Source organism: Ostrinia nubilalis, chromosome 22, assembly GCF_963855985.1.
Source record: "Ostrinia nubilalis chromosome 22, ilOstNubi1.1, whole genome shotgun sequence".
In the NCBI taxonomy this organism is placed as follows: domain Eukaryota; kingdom Metazoa; phylum Arthropoda; class Insecta; order Lepidoptera; family Crambidae; genus Ostrinia; species Ostrinia nubilalis.
The window spans coordinates 1809908-1826947 of NC_087109.1; the positions used below are offsets into that span (position 1 = coordinate 1809908).

Below are 17040 nucleotides of genomic sequence, written 5' to 3' on the forward strand. Positions count from 1 at the left end.
TGAGGTCTCACAGTAAGCGTGGACACACAGGGTGACACACGAACCAATCAGAGAGCTCTAAACGCTGTGCGTTCGATTTGCTGCTTAACTTAAGCAAGCATCGTTTGTGAATACGGGCGTCTGTCTCGTATTTCATGAGGAATTTTCCTGATGGCAGGGAAAAATTTCAAATCAAAAAGTTATAAAATTTCCACAAATATTAAATTTCCACCAAAGAAATGTATTGAATATAACAGTTGACTTTCTTTTCTATTTAATAAAAAAAATACTTGAGCAATTTTTCTGCCCTCCTAGTCATAGGTAGATAAAACAGTCTGACTTCAATAAAGTTAAATTGGCAAAAATACAGTCATTTATAAGAATAATAAAGAAAAAAATGTAGATAACTATAGGACTAGCGCACAGGAGGGTGTTTTTATAGATGTCAAACGTCAGCGAGAACGTCGCATTAAGTTTACCTTAAGTTGTACACTATTTAAGGCATTAAAATCTAAATTACATAACTCAACGGTGACTGACTGACTGACATAGTGATCTATCAAAGCACAGCCCAAACCACTGGACGGATCGGGCTGAAATTTATCATGCAGGTAGATGTTATGTCGTAGGCATCCGCTAAGAAAGGATTTTACGAAACTCCACCCCTAAGGGAATGGGAACATGGGATCCACGCGTACGAAGTCGCGGGCGGCCGCTAGTTTCAAATAAAACAAATACTCCAACATGTAACTGATCTGCTAACTCCAAATCAAATCAAAATCTAACAAGCATCCAAATCAGTCCATCTAAAAAATTAAATGTAAAGCCAAACTTAATTATGTGGATCTCATTAAATCCATACCAAATCATCCCGTTTGACATCTGAGAGCAGCAGTCGAACGAAATCAATTTAGATCATTCTTCTGATAGCCAACACAAAAGCCAAACCAGATTACTGTGTTAAAAAGTGAGTGAAACTGGCCTTTTGTGGTTCTGTAGAGTTTAAAAAGAGTTGTATAATGAAAGGACAGATGAAAATCGTTTCTTTTTACTAAAACTGATGGTTAATTGAAATAATTGTAACCTCGATTGTGTTTCTCCATCACAGCAACTTGAATGAACTTATTATTTCGAATGTTCACATTAAAATTAGGAAAATTTTACTTTTTTTTCTTGTTTTAGATTATTTTATTGCACAATCACATCTGATAGGATATTTTTCTAAAGTAAGTAGTCTAATTCAGTGGGTTAGTGGATTTCATTGTCAAAAGTTTGGCAACGTTTATTCATATTGTTCATAAACTTTCTTTAGCTAATTACCGTGAGAACTTTTGAACGTAAATTTCTTCATTATGTCGCACCTGTCTGTCTGTTTGCAATAAACTCGAGAACACTGAACTTATTTTCATGCAGTTTTCACCAACAGGTAGAGATATTAATCATTTAAGAGGAAACTTTAGATAATGTCCCAGTTTTTTTTTTTTTCATTAATACTCGCAGTTCACACCCTTTATCAGGTAGGTAAGGTATTTATCTATCTATAATATGCACTACGAGTATTAGATGCTTCAGATTAGTGTCACACTGTATTAATCCAGTTAGTACTAAAAAATATAAAACCTTTTTCAGATGTTTTAGCATGCCAGAAAGGTAAAAACTTAATTTAATATCAACTCAATTAAAAATAGACTTTACCACGTATACATGATGATTTCAAAGTGCATTACTTTTATTTTTGAATGAAATCATTTAATTTTAATGTGTGGAATGCTCATGAATACGGCGGAGTTTTATTATGGTATTTTACACGTACCACCCATTATCGTCAAAAGCAGCATCTGTATGGAACGACGAATTTTTTTGCAATTAAAACGATGTTTTGGGTACATCGTATTTTTGTAATGAGAGCTTCGTTCTCCCTAAATATGGTGTACAAAAATGGCTGACTACATAATTAAATACGGTCAAAAATCAGGGTGTTTTTTGGTTTGATTCTTTCCTTTTGGAGGCAAAGGCAAATGCATAATGCTGTACAGCCAAGTCTTCAAATCAGAGACAATATTTTTTTATGATTTTGTACTTTCGTGGACATGGCTAGGCAAGATTTGGCCATGTCCTTTGATAAGTAGATCATTTTCATTATAAAATCACACCTGTTAAGATTAGATAGGTACAAATTATATGGTTATTGTAGAGCACTTTTTTAGATTTATATGCTATCCTGAAATAAACCTAATGTATTTACCATTGATAAAACTTTAAAGATTAAAATTATTTTCTAGACAGTAGATATCCAATTAACTAACTTCAAATAACACTGGCTCTACCACATAAAACATGATTACTTAAAATAATACCATTAAGTTATGATCATGTTGAATCCATTTAATTTAACTCAGTCATGGCTGTTCAAACGTAGCAAAACGTTTATAAAGCGGCTATAAAGCGAAAAATACTTTTAATGGCCAATAAATTAGTGCTAAATTATGAATACAAGCACTAAACCAGGCATGTAGGTACAGAGCCTACGTAACATGTGCGATTTCTATGAATATAAAGTATGGAAAATGAGGCTAGATGGGATCTTAAAAACTCGTTTGTGATGTTCCCATAATGAGAGGGTGTTCTTTGTCAAATTGACCACGACCTTTTTTGGTAAAAGTGATTGTAATGTGCTTAATTTGTGTACAAAAGTTATTAAAATTAGTTTTAATTTTGTCTGGTTTGAGGTAATTTTACTGTACTTACGATGTGCGTAAAAAAATATCTTATTAGTATTTTATAAATAAAAACTCAAACTCTTTTACAGATAAAAATACTGTTTTTCAAAATTGCCGCAGAATAAAAAACAAAAGCAGTTCTGGCTCATTTCACTCCAAGCACTGGCCACGTTTCGAAAAAAGCGTTCGAAATCCAAATAAAAAAATCAACTTACTCTATACAATTCCCGAATCACTGGCCACCAACACAAGCACAAACGCAAACTTTTTGGTACCGCGCAACAGACACCGCGTACTGACGCGACAGAGACCGCGGTCGGACTGGGACCCCGACACGGCCGTCCGCCAATATATCTCACACTAGTTTTCATCTTTCACTGCTTCCAACCAACTGGGTTAATGAAGAACCTGCGCTCGCCAGTTTTCTAAGCGTTTTCGAATTGCGATGAAGTGCGACCGCCGTCGGTGTTATGCTCTCCTGGTACTTTTATGTGCTGGTGTACTTGCACTTTCTTAGTTTTAACGGTCCGGTTAACTTGGTGCACTTGGCAACACGGCTTAGCGGCGTGATGGTAATGGGATTCTGTTCCCGGTGAAGGCAAGATTTTTTTCCTTAATATTTTATAGCTATACTGTCCGTGGTGCATAATAATAATATTTCTTTTCTTAAAGGTAACTTAAAACTTTGTTTTGTCTCCTGTCATCCACTTTGCACTGGAGGAAAATTTAACCTTAAATTCGAACTCCTCCTATGTTCTTCTGATTAAATTCGTTGCGGTTCCAATGACAGTTTAACTTTCCCCGGAACAAACTTGACCTTCGCTGGTTGGGTTGAGATGGCGGTCAAGCTGTAGATCCTGGCTACACAGGAGTTGCAGCGGTGGGAACGAGAGGTGGAAATAGTCCTGTAATCTTTTATATTTGGTACCTCTAGCTACTCTTAGCACTTTACAACTTTTACACGACAAGCTAAGATCCTAGAGGCACTTCAACTTTAGCGTGGGAAAACAGCTTTCCCAATAGACGGATTACCCCATTAAGGTCTTTATTATAAACTATTACATCCTACTGTGGGTCCAACACCCTCTAGATTTAAAAGAAACTAGGAAAAATAGGACAATGATGTGATTAATGTTAAGAAGAAAAATTGACCACCAGGTGGTTGCAGGTTTGGAGCTTGCGAAAGATAAATGTTAGTATGATAAGCGTTTATACCCTCGGGGATGTATAAGTACTTATACCATACTAGCTTTTGCCCGCGGCTTCATCCGTGTGAAATTTTGTGTCTCAGATAGGCATAAATTATAGCCTATATGTTAATCTGGGTTACAAACAATAATACTGTAAAGTGTCAACAAAATCCGTTCAGTAGTTTTTGCGTGAAAGAGTAATAAACATCCAGATATCCAGACATCCAAACTTTCGCATTTATAATATTAAGTAGGATTTTATCAAGAAGACAATGAAGGTTATCGTTTTTATACTTAACAGTTGGCACCCCTGGCGATTGACAGGACCTTACTCTACAGTTGCGCCATCTTGATGAGTGCAAATGCGATAGTCCTCCTACCACTTTAGCGCTCACCAGTTGGCGCCACTGTCTTCGCTACTAGCAAGTGACAGGACCTTACTCTACAGTGGCGCCATCTTGATGAGTGCAAATGCGATAGTCCTCCTACCACTTTCGCGCTCACCAGTTGGTGCCACTGTCTTCGCTACTAGCAAGTGACAGGACCTTACTCTACAGTGGCGCCAACTGGTGAGCGCTAAAACGATAGCCCTCATTGGAAGGGACTGGATAAAAAAGAGAGAGATAGAGGTAAGTGACAATGCTTCTTCTCAGCACTGGCCCATTTATTGTCCCAAAACAGTGGTAGTAATAATGGGACTTGTATAAGTGATCCTTAAGAAGCTAACGTCTAGCAGTGAACTGCTATAGGCTGAATGATGATGATGATAAACTGAAGGGCTTATCACATCGATAGATTCTTTAACCTTAAAATAAATAATAAATAAATAAATACTTGGACATTTTTACACAACGCTTCTAGTCCCAAACTAAGCAAAGCTTGTACTATGGGTACTAGACAACGGATATAAACATACTTAAATACTTTTTTTTTGTAAATACATACATAAAATATTATACATAGTAACACCCAGACCCATCACAGATAATAGACTGCTATTTGGTATGATATTATAATCCTATTTAGTATTTCTAGTAGGTACTTTCTGAACCGTAAGAAAGTTTTAAGAAATATTTCAGTTCTCTCTTGGTTTAAGAGGTGAAAGGAACATAAAATAAGACATTATCCTCGTTATTACCATATATTGGACTCGAATTTCAATTTCGTTTATGCCACAAAACAATTACTTAATTTATTTTGTTTTACAATTCAAAGAAGTGAAACAAAGTTTAAAATTAGTGCGTGACTTCAATCCTTTTCTACAAGGCAACTATAATAATAAATCTATTATTTTTAACCAACTTTAAAAATACTTATTTATTAATAAGCTTTAATGCCATATAATTAGTACTTAAGCTAAACTTAATGCCATTGGGCATTCTCTGTCATTTAACAAAGATGAAGGAACCCTTGAAAAGGAGGCTGACAATAGTGACTGAGTTTCTTGCGCTGCTTCTTCTCAGCACTGGCCCATACTGATTAATACTGGGACGTGTAAAAGTTATTTTTAAAAGCCTAGTTGCATAATTAAATAAGTTTTATGAATTTTTATGTTCTATGTATTTCAAAGTATTTGAGTGTCGTTTGACACTTGCGTTTTCATGTTACGATCTTTAATAATAATTTTGACTCGTACGTCTCAGCTGTTGCTAAGCTCTGTAAGCTTATATCTCAACTTCCAGACATTGTAAGCAAGTAGAAAGCACACAAACCTACTTAAGAGGACTTGTGACGTATCTTGACCGTATAACTTTTACATGCTATTTATTTTAACTGTACATTTGATATCAATCCGAAAACTCATTGCAATGGTGTGTAAATGCCTTTTATGATCATATCAGGCGTAAAAAACTGGTAACAAGCTGGCGAAATTCGAAAGAGAATGAATGAAAGTGCTGCGTGGATCTGCAAGTCTTGGGTTCTATACCCAAACAAAATATATCTTAATGGCAAAATACATGTTTTTTTTATGCATACAAGGCAGGTATTTGACCACAATCGCACCTGATGTTAAGTGGGATGCAGTCTAGGATGGTACATATCTGCCCTGTAAATACCTATTCACTCTCGCCTTGAGAAGGCCCGGATTATAGTTTTCGGGAAAGACAGCAGCAGGCAACGAATTCCAGTCCCTAGCTGTTCGCATTATAAAAGAGTAATGTACTACATAATACTAGTACTGTATAAAAAAAAATATTGTTCAAATAACGATAAATTTGGGATCAAGGTCATCATCATAATTCCAGCCACAGGACGTTCACTGCTGAACATCCCCCAATGATTTCAACATCGCCCGGTTAGTGCCTTCCTGCTATCTTTACTAAGTTATATTACGGTGAAAACGTACATAAAATGAGGTCATCGATGAATTCAAATTCAAATTCATTAATGCGTATTTATTTTTTATTTATTCTTTCAAAATAATATTGGACACAATGAAATTACAGGCAGAGCGTACCTATAACTGAGTGGGTTGCTATGGTGATACTGCGAAGGTATGATATGTGACGTAACAGAGAGTTTTGATTTGAGCATGACCCATGATAACTGCCTATGTAGTTGCATTTTTTTTACATACTTCATGGATCCCAACAGATTCTCGTTTTATGTTTACAGTATAGGTAGTACCAGATGTAAACTTATTTCGCTAGTAACCAGACACCATTACCCGTATTGCTAGTTGGTAAAGTTTGCTGAAACATCGGCAATATCGATCAAACGTTTCACCCACTTCCCACTTCCCACCGGACGGATTCCCTCGGACGCATTGTTCGAACCACCGTTAAACTAATCTTTGTACCAGAACTATTCAGTGCCATGGATATAAAGCTAGCCTGCTAGATGTGGCTTAAATCCAGAGTCATTAAACTTTCAACATCGTCTTATTTCATCATCATTGTCATGTCATTAGATATTTACAGCGGGCTAGATGTGGCACTAAGAATGGTTAACGTCATCATCATCATCATCATCATCATCTGATCATTTAATCTCCACTAATGACAGGAAGAGGAGAGCACTTTAATTTACTTGAGGAAATAGAAGATTTGGCGTACACTCCCCACGATTTACTTACTTCTTTACTTTAAACTGAACAGAATGACGATAGTCTGCTTGTGACCATGACCACGGCTGCAGCAACATAGCCGAAATGTCAAGCTGTACATGCACGACGTAAAACGTCACGTTTGAGTTATGGTACTCTCAGTTCTAAAGAGATCCTGAAAGTTAATAAAAAAAAACTTTTATGATAAACGTAAATTATTCAAAAAATATACAATTTCCCAATTATGCATCCAGAATAATGTATCAGTAGTCTGGCTGTAATTATTTCATGAGCAGTAATGGACAGGCAGTGGAAATTTTCACATGATATTTATTTCTATTGCCGCTGGAGCCCTAATGACAAAAGCTTGTGTACTTATTTAAGTATTTTCGTTCGTATTCCGGTTAAAATATTTGATGGAAAGAACAAAATTATTGTGTTCAATCTTGTACGATGCCACTAAATCCTCGGCTGATGTTTGAAACGTGAACGAAAAGAGCGTATGTACAGTCGCGGAATGAAAAGGTTCGTCAGTTTTCAAATTGATTCCTTCAACGAATCGCGAGCACATATTACCTTTTGGAACTATGTTACAGAATAATCTCGAGTTAGAGAAAATAATCTTTAACTGTCGTCAGTAAAGTTCAAAATTATTCAGATCAAAGTGTTTGACGATTTATCTTGTCAAGATTATTATGATTGATAAACTAAAACCTTCTTGTTGGTTCAACCTGCCATTATTATTTCTATTAAATAAAAAAAACTACATTTTGTAACATTGCATGGGATAGAAAATTAAACAATCAAAACCTTATTCGTTAGCAAACGTCATATTTATTTAAATGTTAGCAGCACTGTTTCTTGCACTACTGTTATGTTGGCAGGTTTGACTCTTACAGTACCTAGTGCAAGCAAAAACCGACACTAAGGTGACGAACCTTTTCATTCCGCGACTGTACATACGTACGTATTGTCGAGCTCAAGTACTGCGCGCGCTAAACGATCGATACTTGGATCATCTAGTAAATCTAACTCTACGTCACTAGTGTTGCCGACAAACAGTTCGAGTGAATCCAATTAAACTTAGCCAAATGTGCGATACATTGCTCCGCTGCGCTCTGCCGGCATTCTGTGGCTGCGATGTGCGGGGAACACAAGCTTACATGTTGAACATACTGGCTTTACAGCCATAGCACACGACGCGTTGCGACGCCAGAAAAGTGTCGCTGCGTTGTCTTACATAGAAATATCTGTGGCGAGCACACGAGCGGTTCTTTGCGGTTTGCAGTGTGATCTTTGCGGTGTGACACCGCAACGCATCGTGTGATTTGGCTCTTGAACATCGTCGTTCATATTGCAATTTGTTCTATGTCAAAAATGACAAGTTTACAGGAGAGTAAAAAAACAGCGTACGGGAAAAAAACTCTTATAAGACACCAAAATGTTTTTAACGAATGTTTCCTAAGCAGTTTGTTCTTTTTAATATAAATATAAAAGTCTCCATAAATAATTTATATTTTATTAGAATTTATTTTTAAATTTTTTGTCATTGAACAAATTGCAATATGAACGACGACATGCGAGCTTACATATTGATCTACGAACAGCAAACCAAATGACCTATCGTAAAACCCTGTAATTCACAGTCTTTTCAACCATTCCATTCAACCCAACTTTGTGAATTACAGGGTTTCAGGTAATTTGGTTTGCTTTTTAGAACCATTCGATATTAATATTTTTTACAGAATCGTTACCACTGTCTGCAACATGGTACTTAACATTAGATAAAATTAATTGCTGAGAGGGAAGAGCTAGCACTTTCGACAGTCTTTTACTTCAATAAGATTGTTTTCAGGTGTGACATAGGCAGTTTCAAAACGACACATCAGATAGATATTTTCACTGAAAAAAAGTTTGGTTACTGCTTACACAGCAAAAGTGACCACTGAACTAAGTGTTAACTATAACCACTATAACCAAACTAAGTCTAGCTCACTACAGAATTATTTGTTTAATTTACACAACATTTTGTTCCTCATAACCAAAGTGTTCGGTGGTCACTTTCGTTGTGTAAGCAGTAACCAAACATTTTTTTCAGTGTTGTATTGTCTTAATAAATCAAAGGGGTTAGTAGTAAGTACTTATTTCAAGTTATGTACAGACTTCGGCATATCAAGCTGAATTTGTTGCATCTTATATAATGATCTATTCTATGACGTGAATTTGACTGTATAAATGATATATTTAGACCCAGTAGGTACATCTTGTATGTCACCCGCTTAACAATTGAAGAGTCAACCAAGTCTTGTGCCAATGATTTCCTCGAGCTCATGTATACTCATTATTATGTAATCACTTCACTTGCTTTGCAAGGAAATATAGTGGGCAGGCTCCTCGAATCACAATGTTCACGGAAAGCAAGTAAATGACTCATCCTTGATAATACCTATCCTTGTGTACTTTATTTGACCCCACTCAGCATAGGTATGCCGTGGCCTTCGTCACCGTGGGCCACGGCATATGCTGAGTGGGGTCCCGTTGCAGTGGGCATCTTGTTTGTGAATGGGTGGCAGTGCTCAGTTTACTCTTGTTTTTTATTTTTTCTTTCTTTATTATGTGCCACTGTCATGTCTATGTAATTGCCTGTACCTATTTGTGTGATGTCCATTGTAATAAATGTATCTTTCTTTCTTCCTTTCTTGTTTTGAATCAAAAGACGTCCACTGCTGGACATAGACCTCCCCTAAATATTTCCACAATGACCGGTCCTGCACTGCCGGCATCCAGGCGCTTCCCGCGACATCCCATAGAGTGGAAAGCCTGCCTATAGTACGTATCTACCGACCGGCCATTGTGGAAATCATTGGAGGAGGCCCATGTTCAGCAGTGGACGTCCTGTGGCTGAAATGATGATAATGATGAGTACGTCTCTCGGTCCTTTCCAGTAATTTGGTTAAAAGCAAATGCTTTTCAGCTCTCACGTTTATTCCTCTGCAAGTTCTTACAGCCAGTGAAGGTTGAGTAGTCCCGAAGGAAAGAAGAATCAACAAACGTGATCAAACTTGTGTTTTATTACAGACACTAATTAATTTCATTGCGGGTCCAATGATAGTAACTTTCCCCCGCGACAAACTTGACCTTCACTGGTTGGGTTTTTATTGACGCAAGCTGTAGATCCTGGCTACACAGGAGTTACAGCGGTGGGAATGAGAGGTGGTAATGGTCCTGTTAAAAAATCTTGTAACACACTGTAAAATGTAATAAATTATTGAATATTAAATGTTTTGAAGTTCCAAGTATTATCATAATCTTCAAAAAAGTTGCTAAAGCTTTTCTTAGTATTTAATTTTCACCACCCCAAAAATAATCTATACTTCTATCTATACTAGTTATACTCGTATCTATCTATTATATTATACTAATATTATAAATGCGAAAGTAACTGTCTGTCTTGCTTTCATGCCTAAACCACTGAACTGATTTTGATGAAATTTGGCATAGAGATAGTTTGAGTCCCGGGAAAGGACATAGAATAGATTTTATTCCGGTTTTCGAAACAGGGACGCGCGCGATATAGTTTTTCTGTGACAGACAAAATTCCCACCCGCCCCCCATCCCAGACGCCGCGGGCGGAAAGCTAGTATAAATTAAGGGGACCTAGCACGAGAAGTGTTAATTTGCTAATTAACTATTATAATTACCGGAAAGAACGAAAGTTTTTTCCTTGTCGCGACAAGATTGGCATTTTTATTGGTATGAAATAACGGAATATAGTTGTTGCTGAATGGAATGTGTGTACTTCAGATTATGTTCCCGATCCCAGAGACTCTATCCCACGAAAGAAAATTCCAAATGGGTTTGAATTTTCTGATCAATACTATAGATTTAACTTACTTTGGAATTCTATAACTCGGCGCGCCCCAGCCTCGCACGGGTGCAATGGATTTTCTCGGTTTTTTTAATGGATAGAATGATTCAAAACTACATCACTGCAAAAAACCGCATCAGAATCCGTTGCGTAGTTTTAAAGATCTAAACATACATAGGGACAGACAGATAGGAAAGCGATTGTTTTATGTAGTGAGGTATCACAAAATAAAGCTTCGCAAATATTACAAAACGTGGCACGGAACTGGCCACTCGTGTACATTTCTCGTATTTGTATACTTGTGTGGGGTGGACCGCTTAGATGGACACTATAGGCTTGGAGATAGGATACTTCCTTTAAATAGTATTCCTCTAACATTTAAAATATTTATTTAATTAAATAAAACATTAAAATCATTAAAAATATATTTACATTGTTTGTATGCGAGCTTGAAGCAGGTGACTGACATGAAATGACCGAGGCAAATTGCGACATGCGCGACATCTCTAGTCGGAGGCAAAGATACACTTTGGGTTTTTAAACCATCGGAGTAAATAACGCCCGCATCCACAAACGATGCTTAGCAAACCCAACGCATAGCGTTGAATAGAGCTCTGTGATTGGTTCGTGTTCCCTGTGCGTCCACGCACACTGTGATACCTCATAGTAAATTTTGTCAATACGGGCGTAAGTAAGTTAAGATAGTGGATATAGGGGCTCTAGGTTCAGAATTTTAACTTTATGGTCCAATCGTTTTCGAGATTTCCGCTTAGCATCACAATTAGGGATTCTTATTTATTGATTTTTATTTCTATAGATTAGAAGGCTTCACTACAAATAAAATAAGTTTATCCCCTAGCCTATTCCAAGAACGGGGATACTAGAGAATGGGAATTATTATGAAGTTATGGGGCCCATTGTCCGCCGTCCGCCGAAGCGGGTCAGTGCGGACGACACAGTGTAAGGCGACCACACACTATACTGCACTTAACGTGTAACTTATTTTCAGCCTTTTGCAGTCCACTGCTGGACGTACTAATCATCTGTGATGCATATCTTTACTTAAAGGTTACTTAAACCCTTGTTTTGTCACCTGTCATCCGCTTTGCAACGGAGGGAAGCCGAACATTAACTTCGAATTCCTCCTATTTTCTTCTGATTAATTTCGTTGCGGGTCCATTGACAGTTTATCTTTCCCCCGGGACAAACTTGACCTTCACTGGTTGGGTTTTTATTGGCGGTCACGCTATAGATCCTGGCTACGCAGGAGTTGCAGTGGTGGTGGGAATAGACCCGTTTTTTTGGACGTACTCTTCCCACTATGTTCAGGCAGCCGCTATTTTCTTTTGATCGTCAATCCATCAAGCAGGGGGTGTAAGTACTACGCGTACGTTTGCCAAGACGTGGTGTTTATTTAACAACCCACTTTTAACAGATTTACGGTTACGGTACGATTTTTTATCACTTCTACAACTTCATCTTGCCACTTTGCTTTGGTCATCTGCTGAATGCTGAATTATATCTTTCAGGAACTAAAAATTTTCTTTTAACCATGGTATCAATGTTTTTAAGAGCTTTCAAATCGAAATCAAGCTTTAAAGAAAACAATACTCTTTTAAGAAAAGTCTATCTAAAGAAGTAAGGTCTTAATTAATTCATTAAATTATCATAATCAACGCACAGTACGCTTACCCAGTTCAGCACCCTGGGTGAAAAAAGGAGGTTAAGTAGTTTAAAAATAGATAAATGAGCTTTGAAAATTCTAGCTTGAAGTAAAATTCAAGAGCCAATGCACACGATGCGTTGACGGTACGACACGGAGCAGTGTAGCTGCGTCGTCTTTCGCTTCAACCACACCAACACGTGCAGATCGCCATCGCCGGCGCGATCTTACGCCAATGACAGGTCGCGAGGACTATCATGGGTTGTGCGACCTGTCATTGGCCTATGATCCTCTTTTCATAGAAATATCTGTGACGGGCACACATGCGGTGCGGTGCCGCGTCGCGCAAAACGGCGAAATATTTGCGGTGCGGCGCAACCATAGAGATATAGAGAGATGCGGGTCCCGTACGTAGTGGCGAAGGTCGATTTATCGAAGTACTTTTGGCGAAAAACATTCATGGTGGTACGCTGGAGCGAAAGGCTACTGAAGCGAAACACTCGCGGCCGAAAAAGTACCTGCTTTTGCTGACCTAGGAGAGCATAATTTTGATTTTATTTTTGATCAATGACATTTAGTAACAATTTAATTTCATGAAAATACATGTTATTTCGTAAATTGTTACCTAGGTCATCAAAAGTACTTTTTCGGCCGCGAGTGTTTCGCTTCAGTGGCCATTCGCTCCAGCGTACCACAACGAATGTTTTTCGCCAAAACGTACTTCGCTAAATCGACCTTCGCCACTACGTACGGGGCCCAGAGAGATGACAACTAGGGCATGAATATCGGAATCTCGGAATCTCGTAATATCGGAATCTCGGACTGCGAGATCCGATATTTCAATTCCGATATTGAGCGACCCAATATCGTAATATCGGAATCAGATAAAAGTTTCAATTGAGATTTTAAACAAAGCGTTTAAGCTCGCCACAACCTGCCACAAAGCCCAAATTACATGATTGGCAAAGACCAATGATTTTCTCATGTATCTCACCATCACTTTTTGTTCCACTGCAAATATTTTAATATCTTTACTATTTATGTTTAATTTAACTTGTTATAAATAAATCAATTTTAGCATTTGCCATAGGTACTTGGTCAACAAAGAACGACATCTCAACTCCCATTCAAACATTAATTTTACTGGACTATGGATCGTCAGTTCTGCGTACTATGTGCCCTGCCCATTGCCACTTCAGCTTGCTAATCCGTCGGGCTATGTCAGCGACCTTAGTTAGTTTACGGAGCTCCTCATTTCTGATTAGATCTCGTAAAGAAACACCAAGCTTATCCCTCTCCATAGCACGTTGTGCCCTATATTCAAAGGCCACGTTTTCGAGCCGTATATCATCACTGGTAACACACACTAATTAAAGACTTTCGTCTTCGTATTCTACGATTTACCTCTTTCTCGAAATTGCATCTAACTACCTAGCTGATCGTTTGTCCGAGATAGACATACTTACTTGTCAACAATCTCGAGAATCGAGCTCCTAACCGAAACTGGGTAAGGAGCAACACGGACATTCGACATAAGCTTCGTTTTTTCCACATTCATCCGAAGGCCTACCTGTTGGGAAACTCGATTAAGGTCTTCGAGCATTCTGATACGGTCTTCCAACGGTTCTGCCTTAGTACGCAAAACAGACGGACGATGAGGCAGCAAGGTTCTGAAGTGGAGGCCACGTACCGGAAAGCGCAGCGTAGGACTCATAACCACAAGGTGGACCGACGACCTCATAAAGGTAGCAGGAAGGCGCTGGATGCAGTCTGCCACCAACCGGCCATTGTGAAAATCTGCATCGGAGCCTGTGTTCAGCAGTGGACGTCCTATGGCTGATATGATGATGATGATGATGGCTCGTGGTTTTGTGAGTAATCGATAATCAAAAAGGAAAAGTTGGCACCCCAGGCGATTGACAGGACCTTACTCTACAGTGGCGCCATCTGTATGAGTGCAAATGCGATAGTCCTCCTACCACTTTAGCGCTCACAAGTTGGCGCCACTGTCTTCGCTACTAGCAAGTGACAGGACCTTACTCTACAGTGGCGCTAACTGGTGAGCGCTAAAACGATAGCCCTCATTTTTGTAACACGTGATTTGAATGACTCTAAAATTCGTTCCGCCAACATAAAACAGGGTAATACATACATAATAATATAATGAAGGAGTAAAAGTTTGTTTGATACCTGTGATTTTACAAAACACTTTAATTATTTGCTAGTCCATATAGGCTCATTATCAGTAACCATTCATTATCAGGTGATCCGTCTGCTCGTTTGCCTCTTGTCACATAAAAAACCAAATGCAATGGATACCCATAACGTAAAAATGGTTTTAAAATACTTCAATTTTATGAAGTGCTGTTTTGTATCAAATTAAAGAAATTAAAATCATTATTTAGTTGTAAACAATCCAGAATTCTTACGAATATAACCAAATATTAAATTTATAGCACATGAACTCAATTCCGATATTAATATCGGAATTCCGATATTGAGATCTAATATCGGAATCCAATATCGGAATTGAAAACCTTCCGATATTACATGCCCTAATGACAACTAATACGCTTTGTTCGAAACTCAGTGTCGCAGAAATTGACGCCAACAAAGTAATCTCATTATCCACTGCGGTATAATTACTCAACGTTTGAATAATCTTTAGTACCTACTACGCAAGCAATGTAACCTGTTTACATTATGACGTCTGCAGCAATGTATTCTGTTTTTGGGCATATTGCTGCGACACCAGCCCCGCCCCCTTTTCACATTTCGCTTTAGTTTTTGTGATCTGTGGGCGCAACGCGTCGTGTGCTTTGACTCTTAGAGTAGGCGCACACCGTTGATTTTCAACCGACTTCAAAAAAAGGAGGAGGTTCTCAATTCGACCCGTATGTTTTTTTTTAGTTGGCCGATAGTTGTGCCCGATTTCAAATTGGATGAAGAATCGGCCAAATCGAATCGGCGTAGTGTGCGCACTCCCATACATGCCCATACTGATCAACTGCCCGACTAAACTATCGGCCGACGAAAAATCAACGGTGTGCGCCTACTCTTAGTCGATGGCTTATCGCGCAAGTGTGAAAGCGCCTTTCAACAAATATTTATTACCACCTCTCTCCCAGAAGCATGACTGCGTAGGAGTGGTTACAGCTTAAGCCCGAGAAATGTGGTCCCAGGTTCACTTCCCAGGTCGGCTATCTAAGCTATGTCCAGCCTACACTCCGTTAGCCTTGCAAAGTAGACATTATTGCAGCGGATAAATAAATATTGTACGTGTTAGAAAATTTTGTAGGACTAGCTTTTGCCCACGGCTTTGTGGAATTTGATTTTCACAGCAATATTGTTTGGTCCTGTTATAGCGGTAAGAAAAAGTCGTAGATTTTATCACAGTTCACAGAGGGTTTCTTATACTGACATTATATGAATGTACTGAACACAATTTACGTTTTATTTATCTGAAAAATCGATTTCAATTTAAAGTTGAGACCAGAAACTAAGTACTTGTGCACTTATCCAAATTCAAAACCAATTAATGTATAGCCTAAAGGCTCAGGACAGTCTTGAGGTTGTGACGCTCAAAATAATAAAATTCAGTCATAAACACATCGAACGCACAGCGTTCCCGCGCACTGTGAGACCTCATAGTAATGTTTGTGAATACAGGTAATAAGTATAACAAGGAAAACAAAACACAATCACGCAGAAGATGTATCAATGTTCAGGCAAAGTCGACTACAGAAAAATTTGCCGACAAAAATCCGCCAGGTGTTATCACCAATACCACGGTGAGTCACCACGCACGGAATCCCTGATTCAACCTCCGATCATATAAAGATAATAACGATCTATTCTAAATTGATCTGCTCCTCACGCTGGGATATGCCGCAGGCAATAAAAATATTGTGTATAGTGCCGCCAATACTTAATTATGATAATTAGTATGAAAGTGATCTAATTTCAAATTCATTTTACTGTACGTTTACGTTTTTTATTCCATTCAGTCAACCATTGATGTTGACAACCTAGGGTTTTTTATTATTATTTTTTCTTTCTTATTTTTAATTTTTTCTTTTTACAATGTAATTATCAAAAAATAAAAATACATTATAAAAACAAAAATCTTAAAAACAGTTAACGCGCTGGCAGCGGAGCAGGGCCCAAGCTACCGGTGGTCAGGGTCACAGGCTGAGGAACCTCCGGACAATGCGTGCCGTGCTGAGGATCACCGCCTTTTGAATCTGACCCTTGAGCCAACCATCTAGCGAGAGCTTCTTTAGATGTATTATTTATTATTCTGTTTGTACGCTTTGGAGCTCACGGGTCAAAAGTGGCCCGGTCCTTTATAAGGCTTGCGTGGGGATACAGATCCAACACGTAGAGGCCGTTTTAAGCGCAAAATAATCGACAAAAGTGAAAGTGGTGCACATGCTGGATCTAGTCTCTGACTATATCATGGGATGTAGCCAGAGACCATCCCCAGCCTGTGCACAGAAGCTATTGCAGTTATTGGAGAATGGACGAGGTTTATGGATGAAGGATGGATGGACTGGTTACTGGGCTATGGATGG

General features: G+C 38.4%; 1 protein-coding gene across 1 annotated transcript in view; it reads right to left on the bottom strand.

The window, feature by feature from the left end:
• LOC135083088 (serine protease inhibitor dipetalogastin) overlaps positions 1 to 3036 on the bottom strand; it is a 107880-nt gene extending 104844 nt beyond the window's left edge. Inside the window, exon 1 of the mRNA XM_063977852.1 lies at positions 2915 to 3036. The gene's annotated coding sequence lies outside the window, so the exon portion shown is untranslated. The remainder of the gene's footprint in view (positions 1 to 2914) is intronic.
• Positions 3037 to 17040: the final 14004 nt, after the last annotated feature.